At 42.2% G+C, this 5,700-nt stretch overlaps 1 pseudogene; it reads right to left on the bottom strand.

Moving 5' to 3' along the window:
- Nucleotides 1-800: 800 nt before the first annotated feature.
- LOC122541217 overlaps nt 801-5,700 on the bottom strand; it is a 117,188-nt pseudogene continuing 112,288 nt past the window's right edge.

Raw genomic sequence — 5,700 nt, 5'->3', positions numbered from 1 at the left:
AGCCCACTATCCTCCATAGGCCTATCCAATGCCCGTTTAAATGCCCATAAAGAGGGAGAGTCCACCACTGCTACTGGCAGGGCATGCCATGAACTCACAACTCGCTGACTAAAGAATCTACCCCTAACATCTGTCCTATACCTACCACCCCTTATGCCTCCTCGTAATAGCTGACCCCATACTTGGAAAAAGGTTCTCATGGTCAACCCTATCTAAACCCCTAATCATCTTGTACACCTCTATCAAGTCACCCCTAAACCTTCTTTTCTCCAATGAAAACAGCCCCAAGTGCCTCAGCCTTTCCTCATACGATCTTCCTACCATACCAGGAAACATCCTGGTAAACCTCCTCTGCACCCGTTCCAGTGCCTCCACATCCTTCCTATAGTATGGCGACCAAAACTGCACACAATACTCCAGATGCGGCCGCACCAGAGTCTTATACAACTGCAACATGACAATTTTTTTTAAATATAAGCTTGGCTGCCTTCTCCATCTGCACAGGTTAAAACAAGTTTTGCAGCCAGTCCAGCTTAATGCACCACAACATGTAGACAAATTACATTTAGTTACAGCTGAAATATCTGCCCTTTACATACATGTATACTTGCATCTATATAATCCATTTTCTATATATATGTAACACTTTGCCAGAGGGGCTTTTAAAAAAGATTACAGTGTCATTATAAAATCAAGTGATACACATAGGTAAAGAAAATCGCTCCCACATTTGCAGATGTGGAAAAGCACCACATTAATAAATAAATTATACAACTTTTAAAGGGGACCCACAATGGCTCCTTCCAACCTTTATTTACGTGTGATGCACCTCGTGAAGCATAAGTTCTCGTGGCATGTTGGTTTCTGGACCATACATTTTCTTTGCTCTTCTTTCAAATGCTGCTACCATCTGCTTAACAACTTCATCGAAAAAAAACAGTGGCAAGTTCAGAGTGCAGCAAAGAACGGAATTCAAAAGATATCGAAAAGTCAACAGTGCAGGTCCTTGGATATCCAGGAACTCCAGGACTGAATCGCCAATTTGTCTCCAAATGATTAAATAGTCTGCCATCAGTACAGGAAGGCTTAACTAAATGTGGTCGCACCAAAGTCACAACTGAAGTGTACCGTTCAACTCTCGGTGGAAATCCTATTTCTAGCTGAGCTTTCGCATACCCTGAGCGTTTAGACATGATGTCCGATTTCTTGCACCATGGTACAAAATGTTTGCAGTCAGATACACCAGACACTGCATTGTACATTTCCAGCAGTGAAAACCCCATTACTCTTCTCTCAGAATACTCTTTCGTCTTGTTTATTAGTGGCCCAGCAAGATTGAAAAATGTGTTTGTTGTATCGGGCAATGCCTTGGTGTCTTGAGTAATGGAGTTCTGTTCATTAGAATGCCACAAGATGACAGATACCTGACGACGTGTTTGGACTGTCTTTCCCGGGAAAAATAGGCTGGAAATTCGAAAACATCGCAAAGTACCCACCGCAGAGGCCTACTGCGCCTCGCCGTTTCACTCTTTGTGAAGGCCACCCAGCACCCAGCACCGCCCCCGCCCGATCACTGACGTCAGCAGACACCCCGCCCACCCGAGCCGATGGCTCCACCAATACTGTCTCTTAACTTTGTAACTAAATTGAGGACCTAGTCAATATCAGATTACTATGTACAGCTGTATGTGATGAAATAAATAGAGTTTTACAAAAGCCTAAACTGAAAGACTTTTACTGGTACCATGATCCATTCTGTTTAAGTAGTGAGCGTTATTGTTATTGGAGTAAGTTCTAGCTAAAGACTAAAAAAAAATCAAAATATTTGCTGTAGCTCAAACAACTTATTTAACATTAGGGGACTTGCTTCAGTCTGTGATTAAGGCTCATAGTTTTTTTTTATTGTTTGAAAGTTTGATTCTAAAGTGGACGAACAATATTTCGTTTCCTTAAATGTCTTATACAAATTGAGTCGAAAAGGGTGGTGCTGGAAAAGACAGCAGGTCAGGCAGCATCGAGGGCATGAAGAATTCGGGCATCAGTTCTTCGTTATGTTCTTGATGAAGGGCTTCTATCTGAAACGTTGACTCTGCTGCTCCTCGGATGCTGCCTGACCAGCTGTGCTTTTCCAGCGCCACCATTTTCGATTACGATTGTATTTGTAAAACTTCAGGCTTTATTTATGAATAACTACACATTTCTGCTACTGCAGCATCCTAGTATGCAACTTAGAGACAACTGAGTAACTTTAACCCACTGGTTCACATCGAGAGGAAAACTCCTTTACATCTTGGAAGGTAGAGCTTATTTCCTAAATTCTGCAAATTCTTTCACGTGCTGTCTTTTGCAACAACAGAGACACACCTGCCATTAGATAGCACTTTCAAACTCAAGAAATTCCAATGCACTTTATAAGTAATTCAATGTATTTATAGTTGAAATGCAAAACTATGAGATAGTGACAGGATAAACTATTACTTTCTTTAAATAATGGTCTTAGCCAAGGGATAACTAATGTGGTCAGTACTTACATTATACCAAGGACATTCGAAACAGTACCATGGGATTCTTTGTATGCCTATCTCAAAACCAGATCGAGCCTTGGTTCAAAATGTCACCCAAACGGCCCAGTTACAGTTAAAAGAAAATTGTATTGCACAAGACTTAAACTGCCTGCTTCGATAGACATCAGATTCAATGGCTCTTTTGAAGGAAAATTACGGAACTCTCTGCTCTTTCTGCGGCTAACATTTATACTTCAAAGAAATCCAACAAAAATATTAAAATATGTTACAAACAACTTGGCTGTGATATTATGTAAAAAGTAATGTTGACTACAACATAACCAATGTAGTTTTTTTGTGAAGCATTTCAAACTGCTCCTAACATATAAAGAGATTACATTTATGTAAAAGGGAGCTGTAGCGATTAAGCAACTGGATTAGTAATTATGAGGCCTAGACAATAATCCAGAACAAAGAACAAAGAAAGTTTACAGCCCAGGAACAGTCCCTTCGGCCCTCCAAGCCTGAGCCAATCCAAGTGTACTGTCTAAACCTGTCGGACAATTCCTAAGCATTTGTATCCCTCTGCTCCCCACCTACTCATGCATCTATCCAGACGAACCTTAAATGAATCTAACGTGCCTGCCTCTACCACCTCTGCTGGCAACGCTTCCCAAACGCCCACCGCCCTCTTTGTGAAGAACTTGCCGCATTTGTCCCCTAAAGATTTCCACTTCTCACCTTGAAAGCATGACCTCTTGTTATTGAATCCTTCACCATGGGAAAAAGCTTGTCTCTATCCAAGCTGTCTTTCCCTTTCATAATTTTGTAAACCTCAATTAGGTCCCCCCTCAATCTCCTTTTTTCTAGTGAAAATAAACCTAACCTACACAAAACTCTCTTCAATATTAGCACCTTCCACACCAGGCAACATCCTCGTAAACCTTTTCTGCACCCTCTCTATAGCGTCCACATCCTTTTGGTAATGTGACGCCCAGAACTGTACACAGTATTCTAAATGCGGCCGAACCAATACCTTGTACAATTTAAACATGACTTGCCAGCTCGTATACTCAATACTCCGTCCAATGAAGGCAAGCATACTATATGTCTTCTTGACCATTCAATCCACCTGTGCAGCAATCTTCAGGGTAAATGGATCTGCACTCCCACATCGCTCTGCCGATCAAGTTTTCCCAAGACTCTTCCATTCATTGTATAATTCGCTTTAGAATTAGACTTGCCTAAATGCATCACGTCACATGTGTCTGGATTGAAATCCATCTGCCACTTTTCTGCCCAAATCTCCAGTCTGTCTACATCCTCCTGTATCCTCTTGAGCATGCTCAATTATTCCCCCCAACAATGGCGGACGTTTCTAAGTATCATTTTTAAAAAATCAACTTAAGTTAGGAATTAAAGTAGAGTTGCTGGGCCTGGCGAAGTGTTGTAACAACAGTGTGTGGACCTGATTGTGGGCCATAGTGAATAAATTCGCAGCAAGTGTTAGTTGCTCGATGCACTCTGGCTCAGATTGATGAGCTGGAGCCTGAGGTCCGAAGACAGCCACACATCAGGGTTTGCAGATGATTTACCTTGACACTCTGTTTCAGTAGGCAGTCACACTCTTTAGATTAACTACCTAAAATTCGGTCAATATTCAGAGACAGAAGGGTGAGAGCATAAGTGAGGCAGTTAGAGGGAAACAGAGGGTAGTGCTGAAGGCTCAGCCCTTCAGTTTGTCGAACAAATTTGAGATTCTTGGTCTCTGAGTGGACGAGAGTGAAGGCTGTAGGCAGGAGAGCAAGCTGACTATAGCACTGTGGCAGAGGGAGCAGAAAAGGGAAATGTATTTATAACTGAATACACTTTTTTTCTGTTGCCAGAATCGGGACTGGTTTCAGTTGTATGGAAAGTTATGGAAAATCTTAAACTAGAGGGAGGGCTCAGCACAGGTTAAAGTTACCACAACAAACAACGGGGCAGAAAATATGGAAAGGGTCAAGAATCTCACTTCAGGCAAAGCAGATAAGGGACAACTATGAGGAAAGGGACAGGACTGATGGTGTTGTATTTAAATACACCCAGTACATAAATCAAGGGAAATGAGCTTGTAGCACAGATTGAAATTGACAGGTATGTTATTCTGGGTGTCACAGAGACATGGCTGCAAGGGGATCAGGGCTGGAAACTAAATACCCAAGGAGACATGTTGTATGAAAGACAGGCAGAAGCACAGGAAAGGGAAAACGATGGAACTTGTGTACAAACCTCCTATCAGTCATCAGGATGTGGGGAAGAAAATAAATCAGAAGTTAGTGATGCCATGTTAGAAAGGCACTATTGCAATAACTATGGTTGGCGGGGAAGGGTTTCAATGTGCACCTGAACTGGGAAAACCAGCTTGGCAACGGATCTCAACAAAATGATTATGTGGAATGTGTCTGATATTTGTTTCGAGCTGACTGGGGTAGAACTCACGAAGAAACATGGAATTCTAGATCTAGTGATATGTGAGAATGCAGTTTTGATTAGGGGGCTCAAGATGAAGGAATCATCGGGGACAGTGATCATAATATAATAGCGTTCTCCCTGCAGTTCGAGAGGGAGAAAATTGAAACAGATCGACAAGTATTAAAGTTGAGAAAATGTTACAACAAAGACACGTTCGTGAAGCTGGCCAGAGTTGATTAGAAGTGGGGACCCTAGCGAGGAAGACAATGGCAGCAATGTCAGGAGTTTCTGGGATAAATCGGGAGACAGGGCAGAAATTCATCCAAAGGAAGAAGAAACATACTAAGGGGAGGGTGAGGCAACCATGGCTGCCAAGCAATGTCAGGAAGAGCAGTAAAGCAAAAGGAAAAGCATACAATAGACAATAGACAATAGGTGCAGGAGTAGGTCATTCTACCCTTCAAGCTAGCACCACCTTCATTATTATCATGGCTGATCATCCTGAATCAGTATTTGTTCCTGCCTTATGCCCAGAACCCTTGATTCCACTATCCTTAAGAGGTCGATCCAACTTTTTCTTGAAAGTATCTAGAGACTTGGCCTCCACAGCCTTCTGGGGAAGAGCATTCCATACACCCACCACTCTCTGGGTGAAGAAGTTTCTCCTCAACTCTGTTCTAATTGGCCTACCTCTTATTTTTAAACTGTGTTCTCTGGTTCGGGACTCACCCATCAGCGGAAA

Source organism: Chiloscyllium plagiosum, chromosome 37, assembly GCF_004010195.1.
Source record: "Chiloscyllium plagiosum isolate BGI_BamShark_2017 chromosome 37, ASM401019v2, whole genome shotgun sequence".
Lineage (NCBI taxonomy): Eukaryota > Metazoa > Chordata > Chondrichthyes > Orectolobiformes > Hemiscylliidae > Chiloscyllium > Chiloscyllium plagiosum.
This window is presented reverse-complemented; position numbering and strand designations above follow the sequence as displayed.